At 39.5% G+C, this 24,231-nt stretch overlaps 1 pseudogene; it reads left to right on the forward strand.

The window, feature by feature from the left end:
- Nucleotides 1-14,509: 14,509 nt before the first annotated feature.
- Nucleotides 14,510-15,183, forward strand: LOC147372771 (male-enhanced antigen 1-like; annotated as a pseudogene).
- The last annotated feature ends 9,048 nt before the right edge of the window (nt 15,184-24,231 follow it).

The raw sequence follows: 24,231 nt of genomic DNA on the forward strand, positions 1-24,231 counted from the left end.
ATCCCTCGCCCCACGCCCGAGGCCAGGGGCAGTGGCCGGGAGGACCAACCCCACGTCCAAGGAGCCATGGCTGCCTGGGCTCAGGAGGGCCTAGAGGAGCTATCCCACGCTGAAGGTCAGGAAGGGTGGCCGTGAGGAGAAACCCCTCGTTCAAGGCCCGACGCCATCTCCCCTTCGAATACCCTGGATCAGCCGGGGCTGGTCCTTGGCAGTAAGGAGCAATGGCTGCACTTTGCTGGAGCAGTCATGAAGAGATACCCCAGGCCCAAGGTAAGAGAACCCCAATTAAGACGGTAGGTGTTGCAAGAGGGCATCAGAAGGCAAACACACTGAAACCATACTCACAGAAAACTAGTCAGTCTAATCACACTAGGACCACAGCCTTGTTTAACTAAATGAAACTAAGCCATGCCCGTGGGACAACCCAAGATGGGTGGGTCATGGTGGAGAGATCTGACAGAATGTGGTCCACTGCAGAAGGGAATGGCAAATCACTCCAGTATTCTTGCCTTGAGAACCCCATGAACGGTATGAAAAGAAAAAATGATAGGATACTGAAAGAGAAACTCCCCAGGTCAGTAGGTGCCCAATATGCTACTGGAGATCAGTGGAGAAATAACTCCAGAAAGAATGAAGGGATGAAGCCAAAGCAAAAACAATACCCAGCTGTAGATGTGACATGATAGAAGCAAGGTCCTATGCTGTAAAGAGCAATATTGCATAGGAACCTGGAATGTCAGGTCCATGAATCAAGGCAAATTGGAAGTGGTCAAACAAGAGATGGCAAGAGTGAATGTCGACATTCTAGGAATCAGCGAACTGAAATGGACTAGAATGGGTGAATTTAACTCAGATGACCATTATATCTACTACTGCGGGCAGGAATCCTTCAGAAGAAATGGAGTAGCCATCATGGTCAATAAAAGAGTCTGAAATGCAGTACTTGGATGCAATCTCAAAAACGACAGAATGATCTCTGTTCGTTTCCAAGGCAAACCATTCAATATCACAGTAATCCAAGCCTATGCCCCAACCAGTAATGCTGAAGAAGCTGAAGTTGAACGGTTCTATGAAGACCTACAAGACCTTTTAGAACTAACACCCAAAAAAGATGTCCTTTGCATTATAGGGGACTGAAATGCAAAAGTAGGAAGTCAAGAAACACCTGGAGTAACAGGCAAATTTGGCCTTGGAATACAGAATGAAGTAGGGCAAAGACTAATAGAGTTTTGCCAAGAAAATGGACTGGTCATAACAAACACCATCTTCCAACAACACAAGAGAAGACTCTACACATGGACATCACCAGATGGTCAACACCAAAATCAGTTTGATTATATTCTTTGCAGCCAAAGATGGAGAAGCTCCATACAGTCAGTAAAAACAAGACCAGGAGCTGACTGTGACTCAGACCGTGGACTCCTTATTGCCAAATTGAGACTTAAATTGAAGAAAGTAGGGAAAACCACTAGACCATTCAGGTTTGACCTAAATCAAACCCCTTATGATTATACAGTGGAAGTGAGAAATAGATTTAAGGGCCTAGATCTGATAGATAGAGTGCCTGATGAACTATGGAATGAGGTTCGTAACATTGTACAGGAGACAGGGATCAAGACCATTCCCATAGAAAAGAAATGCAAAAAAAAAAAGTGGCTGTCTGGGGAGGCCTTACAAATAGCTGTGAAAAGAAGAGAAGTGAAAAGCAAAGGAGAAAAGGAAAGATATAAACATGTGAATGCAGAGTTCTGAAGAATAGCAAGGAGAGATAAGAAAGCCTTCATCAGCGATCAATGCAAAGAAATAGAGGGAAACAACAGAATGGGAAAAACTAGGGATCTCTTCAAGAAAATTAGAGATACCAAAGGAATATTGAGCAAAGATGGGCTCGATAAAGGACAGAAATTGTATGGACCTAACAGAAGTAGAAGATATTAAAAAGACATGGCAAGAATACACAGAAGAACTGTACAAAAAAGATCTTCATGACCCAGATAATCACGATGGTGTGATCACTGACCAACAGCCAGACATCCAGGAATGTGAAGTCAAATAGGCCTTAGAAAGCATCACTATGAACAAAGCTAGTGGAGGTGATAGAATTCCAGTTGAGCTATTCCAAATCCTGAAAGAAGATGCTGTGCAAGTGCTGCACTCAATATGCCAGCAATTTGGAAAACTCAGCAGTGGCCACGGGACTGGAAAAGATCTGTTTTCATTCCAATCCCAAAGAAAGGCAATGCCAAAGAATGCTCAAACTACTGCATAATTGCACTCATCTCACACGCTAGTAAAGTAATGCTCAAAATTCTCCAAGCCAGGCTTCAGCAATATGTGAACCGTGAACTTCCTGATGTTCAAGCTGGTTTTAGAAAAGGCAGAGGAACCAGAGATCAAGTTGCCAACGTCCGCTGGATCATGCGAAAAGCAAGAGAGTTCCAGAAAAACATCTATTTCTGCTTTATTGACTATGCCAATGCCTTTGACTGTGTGGATCACAATAAACTGTGGAAAATTCTGAAAGAGATGGGAATACCAGACCACCCGATCTGCCTCTTGAGAAATTTGTATGCAGGTCAGGAAGCAACAGTTAGAACTGGACATGGAACAACTGACTGGTTCCAAATAGGAAAAGGAGTTCATCAAGGCTGTATATTGTCACCCTGTTTATTTAACTTACATGCAGAGTACATCATGAGAAACGCTGGACTGGAAGAAACACAAACTGGAATAAAGATTGCCGGGAGAAATATCAATAACCTCAGATATGCAGATGACACCACCCTTATGGCAGAAAGTGAAGAGGAACCAAAAAGCCTCTTGATGAAAGGGAAAGTGGAGAGTGAAAAAGTTGGCTTAAAGCTCAACATTCAGAAAACAAAGATCATGGCATCCGGTCCCATCACTTCATGGGAAATAGATGGGGAAACAGTGGAAACAGTGTCAGACTTTATTTTTCTGGGCTCCAAAATCACTGCAGATGGTGACTGCAGCCTTGAAATTAAAAGATGCTTACTCCTTGGAAGGAAAGTTATGACCAACCTAGATAGCATAATAAAAAGCAGAGACATTACTTTGCCAACAAAGGTTCGTCTAGTCAAGGCTATGGTTTTTCCTGTGGTCATGTATGGTAGTGAGAGTTGGACTGTGAAGAAGGCTGAGCGCCGAAGAATTGATGCTTTTAAACTGTGGTGTTGGAGAAGCTCTTGAGAGTCCCTTGGACTGCAAGGAGATCCAACCAGTCCATTCTGAAGGAGATCAGCCCTGGGATTTCTTTGGAAGGAATGAGGGTAAAGCTGAAACTCCAGTACTTTGGCCACCTCATGCGAAGAGTTGACTCATTGGAAAAGACTCTGATGCTGGGAGGGATTGGGGGCAGGAGGAGAAGGGGATGACAGAGGATGAGATGGCTGGATGGCATCACTGACTGGATGGACGTGAGTCTCATCAACTCCAGGAGTTGGTGATGGACAGGGAGGCCTGGCGTGCTGCGATTCATGGGGTCGCAAAGAGTTAATCACGACTGAACGACTGATCTGATCTGATCTTAGCACACTTGCTTCACCACAACTCTGAGATGGGATAAGTCATAGAATAAGTAAGTCACAACTGAGAGTAGAAGACAGCTCATACCTCCATTTAGAGAGCTGGAATACAGATTTCAGCAAAAAGCCCCTTTGCTTGGTCTTGGACTTGTCTGTGCTGCCTGCCTCCTTCTCTGAACTGAATCAACAATTTATGGTCTTTTACTGGCTTCAAGAGGCTGCTAGGTTTACTCATGGAGAAGAGTAGCAACATTTGATAATACCATCAGTAAAAATTTTAATATCACGACATGATCAAACTGTTCTCCAGTTTTATGTTAGAGAAGGTTGACAGCTCTTTAACGAAGACATCCAAAAACTGAGGGCTGTCCTTTCCAATTTAATAGTATCCCATTTTGTAGCAAGATATAACTCAATTCAATGGTGAGAAAAGGGGAAAAAAAATACGCACTTTGTGAACACACTTTTCTGTGCAGATGACAAATAACATTATAAAAACAAAAAGAAGAGATATGGTACTCTGAGAAGTATGTATTTCAGCTAACCCCAAATTTGAAAATTTTGAGTGTTTGGAATACTTGAGATAAAAAGAATAGACATCAAAAATTTCAAAGATAATGCTGAAAGGAATAACAAGTGAATACTCTCCTCAGATACTAAACATGTTTCAATATTTTAGCAAGTTTTCTATGTGAATCTGACATGAGACAGATAATGGAAACAAAAGAGATAATCTATAAATGTATTGTTTTATATTACTATTAAGTTTGTTTTAAAGATGGTGAAATAAATTGATGGAGAATAAAGACATTTCTCAGTGTCTTGAGTCAAATGGGTGAAAATTTTGTGAAATAAATTATTTTATTTTTTACTAAACACCAAAGTCATTTCTGAATGAATGAAATCTATACATGGGTATACATTTAAAAGGAATATTCTAGGAATACCAGTGCCTTATACCTGTCAAGGAAAAGACTACCCACTCCAGTGTTCTGACCTGGAGAATTCCATGGACTGTATCGTCCATGGGGTGGCAAAGAGTCAGACAGGACTGAGCGACTTTCACTTTCACTGATGCCTTATAAGCTAAGAAAACATTTAAAAAATGCATAATAGAAAAATGGCTCACTTAACCTCAGTATATTAAACTATATAGATGAAAATAACTAAATATTTAAATGAAAGAATAAGTATCAATAATTTTCAGGACTACTGACAAAGAATTAATATTTCAATTTTTTTTTAATTTATTTATCTATTTTTGGCTATGCTAGGTCTTCATTGCTGCAGGGGCCACTCTCTCATTGCCGTGCACAGGCATCTCACTGCGGCGGCTTCTCTTGTGGAGCATGGGCTCTAGGGCAGGAGGGTTTCAGTAGTTGCTGTTCCCAGGCTCTAGAGCACAGGCCCAATAGTTGTGGCACATGGGCTTAGTTGCTCCATGGCATGTGGAATCTTCCTGGATCAGGGATTGAACCCTTGTTTCCTACAGACGGATTCTTGACTGCTGAGCCACCAGGGAAGCTCCAGTACATCAATTATATAAAGAACTCAGGCAGGATATGAAGTGACCAGGGGATTCCCTGATAGCTCAGTTGGTAAAGAATCCACTGGCAATGCAGGAGACCCTGGTTCAATTCCTGGGTCGGGAAGATCCTCCAGAGCAGGGATAGGCTACCCACTCCAGTATTCTTGGGCTTCCCTTGTGGCTCAGCTGGTAAAGAATCTGCCAGCAACGTGCGACACGTGGGTTCGATCCCTGGTTTGGGAAGATCCCCTGGAGAAGGGAAAGGCTACCCATGCTAGTACTCTGACCTGAGGAAGTTCATGGACCATATAGTCAATGGGGTTGCAAAGTGTCGGGCACAACTGAGCAACTTTCACTTTCACTTCATTTTCTGTGATATCAGTGTTATAAATGTGTTAAGATTCATTTTGGCCAACCTGGATGCTCAGACAATTGCTCTTTTTGTTTACACCTCTTCCATGATCTCCCTCCCAAAGATTTATGTTTAAAGAGAAAGTTTTTCTGAGTTAAAAAAGATTCTTCTTTAATGTTAAATACTCTGTCCTTGCACATTACTCTTCTGCTTCTGGAACCTCAAAACAAAGTTTCTAAATAACACATACAAATTGAAAAGAGAAACATTAACATCCCAACAGATTTATGGGAAAAAAAGTTAAAAAAAAAAAAAAGAATAAAATGGGAAATACAAATAATAATTCAGTTGATGAGGTACAACTCAATTTTATTAATCAAAGATGATAAAATCATACTCTCAGTGAAGTTACATCTACAATGTTCTATCAAATTAACATAAAAATGATGCTAAATTGTATCCTTTAACTGTTCTGAAAAAGTTTATGTTCATGTAAGTTGTTTTAAAAATAATTTGGCAATAACTAAAATGATAACAAATCATTACTTATTGTTTAAGTAATAACTATTAGTTACTTAGGATTTTAAATGTTTAAATAATTTGGCCAAGATGTTATACTCTTAGGAATGTGTATCTTTTTAAAGATTTATTTGTTTATTGGCTGTGGTGGGCCTTTGTTACTGCACCCAGACTTTCTTTAGTTGTGACACGTGGGCTCAGTCATTGCAGCTCAAGGGCTCTACAGTGCTGGCTCAGTAGTTGGGGCACATGGGGTTATTTGCCCCACAGCATGTGGGATCACCCTGTACCAGGGATCAAACCAGTGTCCCCTGCATTGCCAGACAGATTCTTAACCACTTGACCACCAAGGAAGCCCAGGAATCTATAACTTTAAGAAATCATAAATATAAAAACAATTTGCACAGGTACATTTATTGTCTCAATAATTATAAAAATAAACACATGGAAATACTCCGTATCCAACAATAAGAGAATGATGAAGTAAACTATGGGAAATTCAATTGATAGAATATGATGCAATCAATAAAATTATTGTTTCTGTTCAGACACTGAGTCGTGTCCAACTCTTTGAGACCCCATGGACTGCAACATGTCAGGCTTCCCTCTCCTTCACCATCTCCTGGAGCTTGCTCAAATTCATGTCCATTGAGTTGGTGATGCCATCCAACCATCTAATCATCTGTCATCCCCTTTTCCTCCTGCTTTCAATCTTTCCCTAACATCGGGGCATTTTCTAATTAGTTGGCTCTTTTCCCCAGGTGGCCAAAGTGTTGGAGCCTCAGTTTCAGCATCAGTCCTTCCAAAGAATATCCAGGATCAATTTCCTTCAGGATTGACTGGTTTGATCTCCTTGCCGTCCAAGAGTCTTCTCCAACACCAAAGTTCAAAAGCATTAATTCTTGAAATAACAATTCCGCCCCCCCACTGTAGAATGATGAAACTTAGAAATTAAAAATCAGATAATGTTGTGTCCAGTTAGAAAATTATAAGATGGCCTTGGCTTTTTTGTCACTGTTTTGGAGATTTTCTTTCACTTTCTTATGGTCACAGAGTGGCTTTGATGAGGTTGGTGTCCTGTGATGTTCCCACCTCTCCAACAGAAAAATATCCAGGCCTGACTGTGACTGCCACGTCGTCTCCTAGCAATGTCAAGGTCTAGCTATTCCTGTCAGCTGGGGGCAGCATTTCATACATTTCAAAGGCAGCTTTTGTCCTCACAATAAGAGAAAGCTAGCTCCAGGTGAACTGGATACCCACATCAAGAATCTGACTATCTGATTGGAAGATATAAAAGACTGTGTACAGGACATCTAACTTACTAAAAGTCTCTCAGCCAATATGTACAGAGACAGTTTCCAATGAGACTGGAATAACGTATGTCTTTTGTCAAGACTCCCTCTTCCCTAGAAAACACTGATTGACCACCAAATAAATTTTCTATCTTTTCTTACTTTATCGCTGGACTATCCTCCTTTCCTGTGCATTTATTTTTTTTCCTTAAATATTGAATGTTAGAGTAACATAACTTTTTTCATGAAAAATTCCATATTTGACCTGTGTTTGAGGACTCAGTTTCAAAGGCTGTGAGACTGTATTTTTCTTGCTTCTAATGTTTGACCCCTAGTAGATGAGGCTGATGTACAGGCTTGTGCAGGATTCCTGGCAGGAATACTATGTATGATTATTCAAAAGAAAATGAAGTAAGTATAAATCTAACAATATGCCTATAAGATATGAGTCCTAATAGCTACAAAATGATAATAAAAGATGGGGCTTCCCTGGTAGCTCAGTAGTAAAGAATCTGCCTGCCAATTCAGGAGTTGTGGTTTCAATCCTTGGGTCAAGAAGAACCCCTGGAGAAGGAAGTGGAAACCCACTTTGGTATACTTGCCTGGGAAATCCTATGGATAGAAGAACCTGGTGGGCTGTAGTCCATGGGGTCACAAAGAGTCAGACATTATTGAGCAACTTAACAACAACAGCAATAAAAATATATAAGAAGATTTCAATAAAGAGATAGATCAAGTTCATGGAATTTTGTCAATAGTCTCCAGTAGCATGCTGTGGGCTTGTGAAATATTTAACAGTTCTCTTGTACTTCAGGAGGCATGTGTCTTAATCATCTATTCATATATTTTATTTAAAGGAAAGTAACTCCTTTTGATTTGACATGATGGGTTTCTTTAGAATGAACTGTAATAAGAAAAAAATACATTTGAATATGTATTAGGTCAGATTTTTGAAATGTAAAAGAAATTTGTCACAGAAAGACTGTGACCTTTCCACTACAGTAAGGGTAAAAATTGAAGAGAAAGAAACTCAAGAATGGTCATGGAAGAACAGTTTTAGAGTTATTGGAGGAATATAGATGTCTACAGGTTTCCAACTGATGTCATCATTAGTTTTGCTTTTCCCTGTCTTATTTTTCCTGTTTTATTTTTTAATATGAAAATGGGGAGGAAAATTAGTTGTTCAATGTATTAATGAGAGAGAAAGAGTTTACACTGGGGAAAACAACATATTCCTTCCCACTACTGTATTTTATTCATTTTAAGTAGGGTAAGGAGGAGTATTGACACCTCAAGCAGCTGTGGATGTCACATTGTCTTTTCTGCTTCCACAAGAAAAAGAAAAAAACAAACTTGATTTGTCCTGGTAATTTGAAAACTTTGATCTAAAGTATCAGTTCCAAAATATTGTTTAAACATTGTTTTTGCGTCTTCCAAATTTGGCACAAACGGACTTTTGAACCAGTATCTCTAAGTGACCTGGAAGTTGATCTCAGAAATTAGCCACTTTGCCATTAGTCATGCTCATAGCATGTGCTCCTGAGACCCCATGACAATGTGAGATTTCTGTTTAAATGAGTAGCCATTCTGAATCTGGATGTATACTCTCTTATAATTTCATTTGAACATCTTACTTGGGTTAGTAGTCTTGTCTATAAAATGAATGCTTTTTCGTATAAGAAGGAGCTGATATTTTTTATCAATTCAATTTAAAGGAGTCAAAAAATTGATATTATACAGTGCATCTTGCCTTATGTCCTTTCTACTTGGAGTTGATTCCATTTTTTAACCCAGTACTAATGAAGCTGCTAGAATGTTTTCCTTGTAACAATTGAAACATCAGTTTTACATGTCTGATAGCTTGGTAGGCTGTCAACTTCATGACCACATGGTTATTTTTGCCAACATCCCTACACTGGTTTCTGTTTTCCTCGCTCCATTTGTCATTTTATCTTCTGTGTTAATTGAAAAGAAACAATTCATTTTATCATTCTCTTGGTTTGGTTTCAATAACTTCTATTTTCTTACACAGCCAATGGCCATCTTGTCATATCATGACATGTGTGCTTTTTCTACCTATATTTTTAGTTTCTTGGGGTTTTTTCCCATGGAGTTTTGTGAGGACTCTCCTGTGTAATTGCCAAGGGCTGAGTCAGATCATTTTGACATATATGTTACAAAGATACAAGGGGAATACCTTGTGGCTTCAGAGAATGTTTTCAGCCTCATTTAGGCTTTGCACTTGTCTTATTTTTAGCTACCTCTTAAAGTCTGGTTAAGAACTTATTCCAGATTTCAGCATGCAGTGCTAAAAGTGTATCAGTCATTTCTGGGCAATCAGAAACAGAAGTAGCACTTGTCACTGTGGACACTGGGCACCTTTCATGATTTGTTATCCTGTAGCCAAGGTGGACATCTGTGTTGGGTAACTTTTCAGGATAATTTGTTTCCAAGTCATCCACAGCTTCTACAGACTGAAAGAGAATTCATATGGCTCTTCATTCATGAGTAGTATTTCAGAGGATGGAGATGATGCTTTTTGCTTTGTTCTTCTCAAAGATGAATTAAAAAAAAAAAAAGATGAATTCTCTAAGAATGTGGTATTGCTTCTGGGTTTTCTTTTCTTTGAAACTTTGTGATGACTGTATTTCCATGAGAAGTAAAGACAAAACATTTCTGAGGTTGGGGTGGACAAAGGCAGACAGTAAAAATCGGAAAATCATTTTGAAATGTTTCATTTTCAGTTTACCAAAGAATCTATTAGATTGTTAAGAGTTACAGGGAATGAAAACAGAAAAAGCTTCTTTTTTCATTCCCTGTAACTCTTAACAATTTAATAGATTCAAATTGATGTATGGCAAAACCAATACAATATTGTAAAGCAATTAGCCTCCAATTAAAATTAAAAAAAAAAAAAAAACTGTGACAGAGACCAAAAAAAAAAAAAAGAAAAGAAAGAACAAGGAAGGCTTCTTTATAGATACAAAAACAGCAATCGTTAAAAACCAACAACATTATTCCAAACAACCACAGTAAAATATCCCTCATCGGTTAATTTAGCCTTAAATGAAAATGAAATGTTAGTCAATCAGTCATTCTGACTCTGTGATCTGATGGACTGTAGCCTGCCAGGTCCTCTGTTAATGGGATTTTCCAGACAAGAATACTGAAGTGGGTTGCCATTCCTTTCTCCAGGCAATCTTCCAAGGGATTGAACCAAGGTATTAATTATTCCACTGGACTTTTGGTCAGCAGTTTCATGAAGTTGTTTCTTAACTAAAAAGAGTTCTGGAAATCTTGATCAACACACTGGAAAGATCTGAATATTGTCCAAGTAAGCACATTAGAAGCCTGTCCCCAAAAGTCTATTGTTTGGAGGGGGAGTTTGGGGACTTTGAGGTGTCTGGTTCTGTGTTCTTCCATGGGGCTCAAAGGTGCTACTTCTTCAATTCTGGCCTCTAGCTGGTTTCAGGCCCTTTGTATAAGCATCAGAATAAAACAGAACTGCCTGTAGATGTATAGATACATTTTTTTGCTCATTTTACAACAGGTAAAATTGGAGTGGGGCTTCCCAGGTGGTACAGTGGTAAAGACTGTGCCTGCCAATGCAGGAGACGTGGGTTCTATCTCTGGGTCGGGAAGATCCCCTGGAGAAGGAAATGACAACCTACTCCACTATTCTTGCCTGGGAAATCCTGTAAACAGAGGAGCCAGATGGGCTATAGTCCATGGGGTTGCAAAAGAGTCAGACACAACTTACCAACTGAGCACACACAAAAAATTGGACTACGTGGAAGTTGAGTAGTTTGCCCAGGGTCACAGAAGCAATAAACAAAGAGTCAAGAATTCCCACCAGGAAACCTGGTTCCTATACTATTATCCCAAACAACTAACTGTAAGATGTACCACTACCACCTCCTACACACACATACACACACACACACACACACATACATGCTGATGTTCTTGGCAAAGCCACTTATCTTCTGAGGATCCATCCCTGTCTTAATTGAAACCCTCCCTCTGGCATTTTGAGGTGCTGTTGTCGATGTGTCTGCCTCAAGTAAGCCCCGGGAGGCCCATAGTTTGAAGTTGTTCCAAATATGCCTGGAACAAATTTATCTCCAAGGCCAACCTCTGTGAACACTGAGGGCCTGAGACAAGATCCCTGCTAGCCATGAGGTCCCCTTTGTACACATGAGAAAAAGGGCTTCTTTGGTGGTGTACATGCTTTTTTTAAATGGGTCTCATCTGTCCCTTCAGGGCTGAGACAGAGCCACCCCAACCCATGGAGATATAGAATTTTTCTGAGTTTTCTTATAATAGATCATGCCTACCACAGCTTTTTACATTATGGGTGCAGGACACTTTTTATTTTTTTATTTTTTTTAAATTTTATTTTATTTTTAAACTTTACAATATTGTATTAGTTTTGCCAAATATCGAAATGAATCCGCCACAGGTATACCCGCGTTCCCCATCCTGAACCCTCCTCCTTCCTCCCTCCCCTACCCTCCCTCTGGGTCGTCCCAGTGCACCAGCCCCAAGCATCCAGTACCGTGCATCGAACCTGGACTGGCAACTCATTTCATACATGATATTATACATGTTTCAATGCTATTCTCCCAAATCTTCCCACCCTCTCCCTCTCCCACAGAGTCCATAAGACTGATCTATACATCGGTGTCTCTTTTGCAGTCTCGTACACAGGGTTATTGTTACCATCTTTCTAAATTCCATATATATGTGTTAGTATACTGTATTGGTGTTTTTCTTTCTGGCTTACTTCACTCTGTATAATAGGTTCCAGTTTCATCTTCTTAAATCCAACATTGTTTGTTTAAAAATTACCTTGTCCACTTCCAAAATTCCAACTGGAGTACTTGGCTTAGAGACAGTGAGGTTTACAACTGGCAGAAGATCAACCATGCAGATCAACTATGCAGCTTGAAGGATTTAATGATGCTGTGCATATAGGAGTGTCAACAAGTCTTTACTGCTTTGAGGTATAGTAGGTTTGCAGTGCTTCCTGTAGAGAGGCCAATGTCTATCACGTTGGCCTTATTTTTGTGGTGAAAGGAGATTTCACAGAATTTTCAACAAAAAATATAACAGGTAAACCTCAGCTGGAAATAGTGGTGGTTGTGGCAGGGGGTGGGGGGCTGCTTTGTAGTTCAGTGCAGACCACAAGGTTCTCACACATTTGCAAGGCACTGTGAGGGCTTCCCAGATAATCACGATGGTGTGATCACTGACCTAGAGCCAGACATCCCTGGAATGTGAAGTCAAGTGGGCCTTAGAAAGCATCACTATGAACAAAGCTAGTGGAGGTGATGGAATTCCAGTTGAGCTATTCCAAATCCTGAAAGATGATGCTGTGAAAGTGCTGCACTCAATATGCCAGCAAATTTGGAAAACTCAGCAGTGGCCACAGGACTGGAAAAGGTCAGTTTCCATTCCAATCCCAAAGAAAGGCAATGCCAAAAATGGTCAAACTACCGCACAATAGCACTCATCTCACATGCTAGTAAAGTAATGCTCAAAATTCTCCAAGCCAGGCTTCAGCAATATGTGAACCATGAACTTCCTGATGTTCAAGCTGGTTTTAGAAAAGGCAGAGGAACCAGAGATCAAATTGCCAACATCCACTGGATCATGGAAAAAGCAAGAGAGTTCCAGAAAAACATCTATTTCTGCTTTATTGACTATGCCAAAGCCTTTGACAGTGTGGATCACAATAAATTGTGGAAAATTCTGAAAGAGATGGGAATACCAGACCACCTGATCTGCCTCTTGAGAAATTTGTATGCAGGTCAGGAAGCAACAGTTAGAACTGGACATGGAACAACTGACTGGTTCCAAATAGGAAAAGTAGTACATCAAGGCTGTATATTGTCACCCTGTTTATTTAACCTATATGCAGAGTACATCATGAAAAATGCTGGACTGGAAGAAACACAAGCTGGAATCAAGATTGCCAGGAGAAATATCAACAACCTCAGATATGCAGATGACACCACCCATATGGCAGAAAGTGAAGAGGAACTAAAAAGCCTCTTGATGAAAGTGAAAGTGGAGAGTGAAAAAGTTGGCTTTAAGCTCAACTTTCAGAAAATGAAGACCATGGCATCTGGTCCCATCACTTCATGGAAAATAGATGGGGAAACAGTGGAAACAGTGTCAGACTTTATTTTTCTGGGCTCCAAAATCACTGCAGATGGTGACTGCAGCCATGAAATTAAAAGACGCTTACTCCTTGGAAGGAAAGTTATGACCAACATAGATAGCATAATAAAAAGCAGAGACATTACTTTGCCAACAAAGGTTCGTCTAGTCAAGGCTATGGTTTTTCCTGTGGTCATGTATGGATGTGAGAGTTGGACTGTGAAGAAAGCTGAGTGCTGAAGAACTGATGCTTTTGAACTGTGGTGTTGGAGAAGACTCTTGAGAGTCCCTTGGACTGCAAGGAGATCCGACCAGTCCATTCTGAAGGAGATCAGCCCTGGGATTTCTTTGGAAGGAATGATGCTAAAGCTGAAACTCCAGTACTTTGGCCACCTCATGTGAAGAGTTGACTCATTGGAAAAGACTCTGATGCTGGGAGGGATTGGGGGCAAGAGGAGAAGGGGACGACAGAGGATGAGATGGCTGGATGGCATCACTGACTCGATGGACGTGAGTCTGAGTGAACTCTGAGAGTTGGTGATGAACAGGGAGGCCTGGCATGCTGCGATTCATGGGGTCACGAAGAGTCGGACACGACTGAGCGACTGATCTGATCTGATCTGATCTGTGATCACATCTCCTCTAACCATCAGTCAGAAGGGAGGGTGGTTGATTCCATCCCACCAAGGGATACATCTGGCCAGAGAGAGGGTCAGAAGGTAGGGGAGGTCACCCGTGACTCTGACAGGAGCAGTTTTGGTGAAGTGGTAGAGAAAAAGAAGAACACCATACACAAACAAAACCAGACATTCATGTGGGTTCAAGGAAGAGACTCGGAGGAACAAGTCAAGAGGGGATTGTAGACAACTCTTTAGAAGATGTATTTTGTAAAAAGGAGTACCAAGATAGCTGAAAATTGAAATCATTACAATGAAATTGTGGTTAAAGGTGTTTAACCCAAAGGAATTCTTAATTTAGTTCCAGACACTACTTTTTGTTAACTTATTTAAGAGTTAAATCAGATAGTTTGAAACCATTGACTGTTTTATTCTCACTAGAGAGCCAAGGTCCTAGGTAATGAGACAGGTGAGTTTGGATGGAATGGTTAATGACAGACCAGCAGCTGATGCAGGCATACAGGATCATTGAAAAGAGTGGGCCTGGGATTCAACCTTCAGCTCTGAGTGGCACCTGCCCATTGGCAGCAGTAGTTCTAGTTCTAGGGGGGAGATACCATGTGTTCTGAAATCAGACTGAGGAACTCAGGCTACACCAGGGCCCTACAGAAGGCACTAGGGATTGGAGCAGTGAGGAACTAGAAGAAATGAGAGCAAGACCAGCTGGCTACTCCTGAACCAAGATCCTGAACAGAAGGAGGTAGCCAGCACCAGTGGGTGATGGAGAAGTAGTTGCTGATATCCAGGATCAGATCCATGTGTGACAGAGGAGGCATTGTTCCTGGGCAGATGGAGCTGAAGTCCCTGAAGGACTGGCCCTTAACTGTCTTCTCTGGCTCTGCCAGCCCTGGGGCTTCACTTGCCAGACCCATCATTAGAAAATGAAGATGAAGATGAGGAGTGAGCTACAGCATGGAGCAAACACAGTTCTGTCCCCATGGACTCAGGACCCAGAATGCACAGAACTGATGAAAGGAGAATGGCTGGAGTACATCTGTCTGCACCAGGGGTTCCTGCCCAGACTCAGAAGATTATCAGTTGTCCAGTGGGAAGATGTGGTATAGTAGGTCCTCCAAGCTAGGCAGAATGGCCTGCCTGGAAGTGACCACCCTTAGAGTGGCTGTATCTACCTGCATTCCAAACCAGAACCAGCACCGTACTGAATACATCTTGGTTGAAATGTCCATCTCCATCCTCCCTATATATACAGCCTATGGACCATAGCCTGCCAGGCTCCACTGTCCAAGGGATTCTCCACGCAAGAATACTGAAATGGGTTGCCGTACCTTCCTCCAGGGAATCTTCCGGACCCAGGGATCAAACCAGAGTCTTTTTAAGTCTCTCTTATGGCAGGCAGGTTCTTTATCACTTGAGCCACCAAGAAGCCCATATATATATATATATATATATATATATATATATATATATATATATATATATATATATATATATGTATGTCAATCCTAAACTCCCAATCTATCTCCCTCCTCTCCCTCCACTCTTCCTGGTAATTATAAGTTTGTTCTCTAAGTTTGTATGTTTCTGTTTTGTAAATAAATTCATTTGTATCATTTTTTAGATTCCACATACAAGAAATATCATATGATATTTGTCTTTCTTTGCCTGATTGACTTTACTTAATATGATAATCTCTAGTTCCATCCATGTTGCTGCAAATGGCATTATTCATTCTTTTTAATGGCTGAGTAATATTCCATTGTATATATGTGCCATATCTTCCTAATGCACTCATCTGTTGATGGACATTTAGGTTGCTTCCACGAACATGGACTTAAGACAAATAGAAATACCTACTACTATACACCTCCAACGGAAGGGATTCAAAATGACAAGTTTTTTTTGTTAAATACCTCTTCTTTACATTGTTTTTTCTCTTTTTTCCCAACTGTCATTTCCTGCTGTGTAGTCTTATGTTCCACCCTAGGCATATTTTCATCCCTTACTTCTAATCTACCATTTATAGTTTGTGAACTACTCAAATAATCAAACCCATCAGAATTGTGCATAATGTAACTACATAACTGATTTTGAACCAGGATCAGAATGGTACACACTTCTGAACAGTATTTATTTTAAGAGCTTTATTCTGAGCACAATGTTTCAGCAGGTCTTTATAAAATTAATAAATTCTTTGATGGACTTAAGTATTATTCATATACTTGATTCTTAACTCTATTAATGAGGTTTTCCTCTCAGTTAAATTAATTACCATAGTGATTAATTTTTGAGTTGTACTCTGTCCCCCATGATGAAATGCAGATCTCCTAATGTGTGAAAGCTGAGTATGTCAGGAGATTTTCCCTATGGAAGACTCAGCCAATGCAGTTCTATCATTTCTCTGCTACAAACAAAGCTGCAAAGTATAGTACTGCACATGTGCTTATTCTGAGAATTTCTTTCCAGTAGAAAACTACAAGTTTATAGAATATGCACATTCTTCAACTTTATTAGATATTGACAAATTTTTCTTAAAAGAAATTGTAGCAGTTTATATTTTCATTATCCAATAATGAGAATTCTGGAAAATTATTTGTCATTGACACCTCACTTCTCTGGCAACTCAACAGTAAAGAATCTGCCTGCCAGCGCAGGAGAGGCAGACTGGATCCCAGGGTCAGGAAGATCTCCTGGAGAAGGAAATAACAACCCACTCCAGCATTCTTCCCTGGGAAACCCCATGGACAGAGGATCCTGGTGGGCTATAGTCCATGGGATCTCAAAAGTGTTGGACATGACTTAACAACTAAAGAGCAACAACCTCAAAGATTGCCTCTCTATCTTTTTATTTCATTTATTTCTTATGGAATGCTTATTAAATGTTTTCTGGCATCTTCTCATTCTATCTTCCAAGTTTTTTAAATGTCTCACATTTTTTAAATCTCTTTATTATCCTCAGCTTTAAGTTCAGTTCAGTTCAGTCGCTCAGTCATGTCCGACTCTTCGCGACCACATGGATCGCAGCATGCCAGGCCTCCCTGTCCATCACCAACTCCCAGAGTTCACTCAGACTCACATCCACTGAGTAAGTGATGCCATCCAGCCATCTCATCCTCTGTCGTCCCCTTCTCCTCCTGCCCCCAATCCCTCCCAGCATCAGAGTCTTTTCCAATGAGTCAACTCTTCGCATGAGGTGGCCAAAGTACTGAAGTTTCAGCTTTAGCATCATTCCTTCCAAAGAAATCCCCGGGCTGATCTCCTTCAGAATGGACTGGTTGGATCTCCTTGCAGTCCAAGAGACTCTCAAGAGTCTTCTCCAACACCACAGGTCAAAAGCATCAATTCTTCCCTGGAGAATTGTCACAGCTATTTGTAAGGCCTCCTCAGACAGCCATTTTGCTTTTTTGCATATCTTTTCAGTCCATGGAGCTGAAAAGAGTCTGACACAACTGAGGACGTGAGCACAGGAGGTGAGCCACTAACAGGGTTAGAACCCAAATACAACCACCCAAGTATATGGATCCAACTGCACTCTCTATCAAAACAATCTGTAAGAGTCCTTTCAAAATAAACTTTGAAGGCTGCATAATCACAGTGTGCTTTGGATTTACTCTCTGTGCTTCATAAGAAATTGTCAATGTTACACTTTAAGAATTTCGAAGTATGGTAGAACCAATACAATATTGTAAAGTTTAAAAATAAAATTAAATTTAAAAAAATAAAAAAATAAAAAATACCAAAAGGATTAAAAAAAAAAAAAAGAATTAGGTAACTGCTACATGGCTAAAAATAATAAACAATAAAAATAAGTAAATGCGTAAAAGGTAATAAGTATGAAAGTGAAAGTGAAAATGAAATCACTCAGTCGTGTCTGACTCTTTGTGACACCAGGGACTGTAGCATACAAGGCTCCTCCAACCGTGGAATTTTCCAGGCAGGAGTACTGGAGTGGGTTGCCATTTCCTTCTCCAAATAAGTACGAAGGAGAGAAAAAAGGGTAAACACCCAGGACTGATTTTCCAGGCAAGAGTACTGGAGTGGGGTGCCATTGCCTTCTCCAAGATATTTATAGCAAGTATTTCCTGTACATAAAGATAACTGGCCTAATTCTCTTGCAGTGGAAATTTTTGAACCTTAAACACACACACACACACAAATCTGCAGTATTTTCCCTCATTGTCATGTTGAAAATGTTTTGAATATTGGTATAATTCATTCTGAAACAAGCTAGAGTGCATTGACTGTTTGGAAAAGTTTGTATTTGGTCTTGTCTTAATCAGGAGCCCACCAGGCCCCTCCATTCATGGCATTTTCCAGGCAAGAGTACTGGAGTGGGGTGCCATCGCCTTCTCCTGGGGTGCTGCAATTCATGGGGTCGCGAAGAGTCAGACCCGACTGAGTGACTGAACTGAACTGAACTGAATTGCTTAAATTTAGCAGGCATCATTTTGTTTATGATTCCATACCTGGATAAGCTAGTCAAATGTGCACACAGTTTCATGTGTCAATCTAGAACATAATGGGGTGACTCTGCTATACTCTCCAATCTTAGAGATTTTTCCTACGTCTCTCATATCCATTGTCCCACTGTATTCCTCCAACAATTGACCATTTCCTATTCTCTGGTTGGGGAGAGGAAAGAGATCCCATTGAAAACAATGCTCTTACATTTTTACTATTTTCAAATGCGTATCCTTCCTTCTTTTATTTATTATTACTGAACACTAGCTTTCCATCAGCTATGTAACTTTTGTATTTTTTCTGTTGTAAAAACACATCATATAAAATTTACCTTCTTAATACTTTTTAAGCATACATTTAAGTAATGTTAGCTATATTCATACTGTGAGACTGAGCTCCAGAATTTTTTCATCTTGCAAATCTGAAACTCTGTAACTATTAAGCAACTCCCTCCCCACTTCCCAGCCAGTAGTCTATTTTCTGTTTCTGTGAATTTTATGTTTTAGATACCTCTTATAAGTGGGATAATATACTGTCTTTTTATAACTGGCTTATTTCACATAACATAATATCCTCTAGATTCATTTCTATTGCTGAGTGTGACAGAATCTCCTTCCCCCTTAAGGATGAATAATATTCTGCAAAGCCTTTGACTGTGTGGATCACCAGAAACTGTGGAAAATTCTGAAAGTGATGGGAATACCAGACCACCTGATCTGCCTCTTGAGAAATTTGTATGCAGGTCAGGAAGCAACAGTTAGAACTGGACATGGAACAACTGACTGGTTCCAAAGAGGAAAAGGAGTTCATCAAGGCTATTTATTGTCACCCTGTTTATTTAACTTATATGCAGAGTACATCATGAGAAACGCTGGACTGGAAGAAACACAAGCTGGAATCAAGATTGCCGGGAGAAATATCAATAACCTCAGATATGCAGATGACACCACCCTTATGGCAGAAAGTGAAGAGGAACTAAAAAGCCTCTTGATGAAAGTGAAAGTGGAGAGTGAAAAAGTTGGCTTAAAACTCAACATTCAGAAAATGAAAATCACGGCATCTGGTCCCACCACTTCATGGGAAATAGATGGGGAAACAGTGGAAACAGCGTCAGACTTTATTTTTCTGGGCTCCAAAATCACTGCAGATGGTGACTGCAACCATGAAATTAAAACATGCTTACTCCTTGGAAGGAAAGTTATGACCAACCTAGATAGCATATTCAAAAGCAGAGACATTACTTTGCCAACAAAGGTTCGTCTAGTCAAGGCTATGGTTTTTCCTGTGGTCATGTATGGATGAGAGTTGGACTGTGAAGAAGGCTGAGCGCCAAAGAATTGATGCTTTTGAACTGTGGTGTTGGAGAAGACTCTTGAGAGTCCCTTGGACTGCAAGGAGATCCAACCAGTCCATTCTGAAGGAGACCAGCCCTGGGATTTCTTTGGAAGGAATGATGCTAAAGCTGAAACTCCAGTACTTTGGCCACCTCATGCGAAGAGTTGACTCATTGGAAAAGACTCTGATGCTGGGAGGGATTGGGGGCAGGAGGAGAAGGGGACGACAGAGGATGAGATGGCTGGATGGCATCACTGACTCAATGGACGTGAGTCTGAGTGAACTCTGGGAGTTGGTGATGGACAGGGAGGCCTGGCGTGCTGCAATTCATGGGGTCGCAAAGTTCGGACACGACTGAGTGACTGATCTGATTTGATATGTATATACCACATTTTCTATAACCATTTATCTTTGATAGACATTTAGATTGCTTCAGCTCTTGGCTATTGTGAAAAGTGTTGTTATAAACATGGGTATGCAAATATTTCTTTGAGATTATGCTTTCAATTTTTTGAATATATTCCTAAAATTTGGATTATTGGAAAATATAATAGTTCTATTTTTAAATTTTGAGAAACTATGTTCTTTACCATAGTGAATGCACCATTTTGCAATCGAGTCAACAGGCCCAAGGGTTCCAGTTTCTCTACATCTTGTCAACATTTGTTATTGTCTTTAATTTTTTTATATTAATTATCCTAACATGTGAGGTGATATCACACTGTGGTTTTGATTTGCATTTTTCAGACTGTTAGTGATGAGAATCATCATTTCATATGCTTGTTGGTCATGTGGATATCATCTTTGGAGAAATAAATATTCAAATCCTTTGCTCATTTTTTAGTCAGGCTCTTTGACTTTTTTTGTTGATAAGTCATAGAAGTTCTTAACATATGGGGTTACATATTAACCCCTTATCATGTATTTTCCAAATATTTTCTCCTATTGAGTAGACTGTCTTTTCACTCTGTTGATTGTGTTCTTTAATGCACAAAAGTTTTTAAGTTTAATGCTGTCCCATTTGTCTATTTTTGCTTTTGTTGTCTGTGTTTCTGATATCATGTAAAAGAAATTATTGTCAAGTCATGAAGCTTTTCCTATATCTTTTCTTCTAGAAGTTTTATAGTTATAGGTGATAAAGGTGGAGTCGCTCAGTTGTGTCTGACTCTTTGCGACCCCATGGGCAGTAGCCCGCACCAGATTCCTCCATCCATGGGATTTTCTAGGCAAGAGTACTGGAGTGGTTTGCCATTTCCTTCTCCAGGGAATCTTCCTGACCCAGAGATCAAACCCAGGTCTCCCAGATTGTAGACAGACACTTTACCATCTGAGCCACCAGGGAATGTTCTTATAGACCTTTGATCCATTTTGAGTTAATTTTTGTGTATAGTGTAAGATAAGGGTCAACTTTATCATTTGGCATGAAGACATCTAGTTTTTCCAATATCTTTTTTTGAAAAGATGGTTTTTGCAGAGAAAGCCTTTGACAAAATTCAACATCCATTTATGATAAAAAAAAAAAACTCTCCAGAAAGCAGGAATAGAAGGAACATACCTCAACATAATAAAAGCTATATATGACAAACCCACAGCAAACATTATCCTCAATGGTGAAAAATTGAAAGCATTTCCTCTAAAGTCAGGAACAAGACAAGGGTGCCCACTTTCACCATTACTATTCAACATAGTCTTGGAAGTTTTGGCCACAGCAATCAGAGCAGAAAAAGAAATGAAAGGAATCCAAATTGGAAAAGAAGAAGTAAAACTCTCACTATTTGCAGATGACATGATCCTCTACATAGAAAACCCTAAAGATTCCACCAGAAAATTACTAGAAATAATCAATGACTATAGTAAAGTTGCAGGATATAAAATCAACACACAGAAATCCCTTGCATTCCTATACACTAATAATGAGAAAACAGAAAGAGAAATTAAGGAAACAATTCCATTCACCATTGCAACAAGAAGAATAAAATACTTAGGAATATATCTACCTAAAGAAACTAAAGACCTATATATAGAAAACTATAAAACACTGGTGAAAGAAATCAAAGAGGACACTAATAGATGGAGAAATATACCATGTTCATGGATTGGAAGAATCAATATAGTGAAAATGAGTATACTACCCAAAGCAATTTATAGATTCAACGCAATCCCTATCAAGCTACCAACAGTATTCTTCACAGAGCTAGAACAAATAATTTCACAATTTGTATGGAAATACAAAAAACCTCGAATAGCCAAAGCGATCTTGAGAAAGAAGAATGGAACTGGAGGAATCAACCTACCTGACTTCAGGCTCTACTACAAAGCCACAGTTATCAAGACAGTATGGTACTGGCACAAAGACAGAAATATTGATCAATGGAATAAAATAGAAAGCCCAGAGATAAATCCACACACCTATGGACACATTATCTTTGACAAAGGAGGCAAGAATATACAATGGGTTAAAGACAATCTCTTTAACAAGTGGTGCTGGGAAATCTGGTCAACCACTTGTAAAAGAATGAAACTAGACCACTTTCTAACACCATACACAAAAATAAACTCAAAATGGATTAAAGATCTAAACGTAAGACCAGAAACTATAAAACTCCTAGAGGAGAACATAGGCAAAACACTCTCTGACATACATCACAGCAGGATCCTCTATGACCCACCTCCCAGAATATTGGAAATAAAAGCAAAAATAAACAAATGGGACCTAATTAACCTTAAAAGCTTCTGCACATCAAAGGAAACTATTAGCAAGGTGAAAAGACAGCCTTCAGAATGGGAGAAAATAATAGCAAATGAAGCAACTGACAAATAACTAATCTCAAAAATATACAAGCAACTCCTACAGCTCAACTCCAGAAAAATAAATGACCCAATCAAAAAATGGGCCAAAGAACTAAATAGACATTTCTCCAAAGAAGACATACAGATGGCTAACAAACACATGAAAAGATGCTCAACATCACTCATTATCAGAGAAATGCAAATCAAAACCACTATGAGGTACCATTTCACACCAGTCAGAATGGCTGCGATCCAAAAGTCTACAAATAATAAATGCTGGAGAGGGTGTGGAGAAAAGGGAACCCTCTTACACTGTTGGTGGGAATGCAAACTAGTACAGCCACTATGGAGAACAGTGTGGAGATTCCTTAAAAAACTGGAAATAGAACTGCCTTATGATCCAGCAATCCCACTGCTGGGCATACACACTAAAGAAACCAGAAGGGAAAGAGACACATGTACCCCAATGTTCATCGCAGCACTGTTTATAATAGCCAGGACATGGAAGCAACCTAGATGTCCATCAGCAGATGAATGGATAAGAAAGCTGTGGTACATATACACAATGGAGTATTACTCAGCCATTAAAAAGAATACATTTGAATCAGTTCTAATGAGGTGGATGAAACTGGAGCCTATTATACAGAGTGAAGTAAGCCAGAAGGAAAAACATAAATACAGTATACTAACGCATATATATGGAATTTAGAAAGATGGTAACAATAACCCGGTGTACGAGACAGCAAAAGAGACATTGATGTATAGAACAGTCTTATGGACTCTGTGGGAGAGGGAGAGGGTGGGAAGATTTGGGAGAATGACATTGAAACATGTAAAATATCATGTATGAAATGAGTCGCCAGTTCAGGTTCGATGCACGATACTGGATGCTTGGAGCTGGTGCACCGGGACGACCCAGAGGGATGGTATGGGGAGGGAGGAGGGAGGAGGGTTCAGGATGGGGAACACATGTATACCTGTGGTGGATTCATTTTGATATTTGGCAAAACTAATACAATTATGTAAAGTTTAAAAATAAAATAAAATTAAAAAAAAAAAAAAGAAAAGATGGTTTTTTGCCCGTTGAATATCCCTGGCACTGCTGTTAAAGATCTTATGGCCATAATGTGCAGGTATATTTCTGGATTCTTTATTCTATTTCATTGACCTACTTGCCTATTTATGCTAGTACTATGCTGTTTTGTTTACTGTTCATTTGAAAGATGTTTTTAAATCAGGAAGTTCAGTCCTCCAACTTTGTTCTTCATTTACAGAATTGCTTTGTTTATTTGAGGTTCCCTAAAGATTCTGTGTGACTTTTAATTTTTTAAAGAATGATTCTTTTATATTTCTAAAAACAAATGCCACTGGGATATTGATAGGGATTGTATTGAATCTGTAGATCAGTTTGGATAGTATGTACATCTTTTTTTAATTGAGGTATAGCTGGTATAAAATATGGTTCATGTATACAACATAATGATTCACATTTTTAAAGGTTATTCCATATTTCTAGTTTTAAAATTTTGGCTATATTCTTTGTATTGTAAAATATGTCTTTATTGCTTATTTTTATTTTATTCATAGCAATTTGTACCTCTTAATCCAC

This window comes from Bos grunniens, chromosome 5 (genome assembly GCF_055505025.1).
Source record: "Bos grunniens cultivar Pamir isolate PY7600 chromosome 5, Bosgru_T2T1.0, whole genome shotgun sequence".
NCBI classification, from domain to species: domain Eukaryota; kingdom Metazoa; phylum Chordata; class Mammalia; order Artiodactyla; family Bovidae; genus Bos; species Bos grunniens.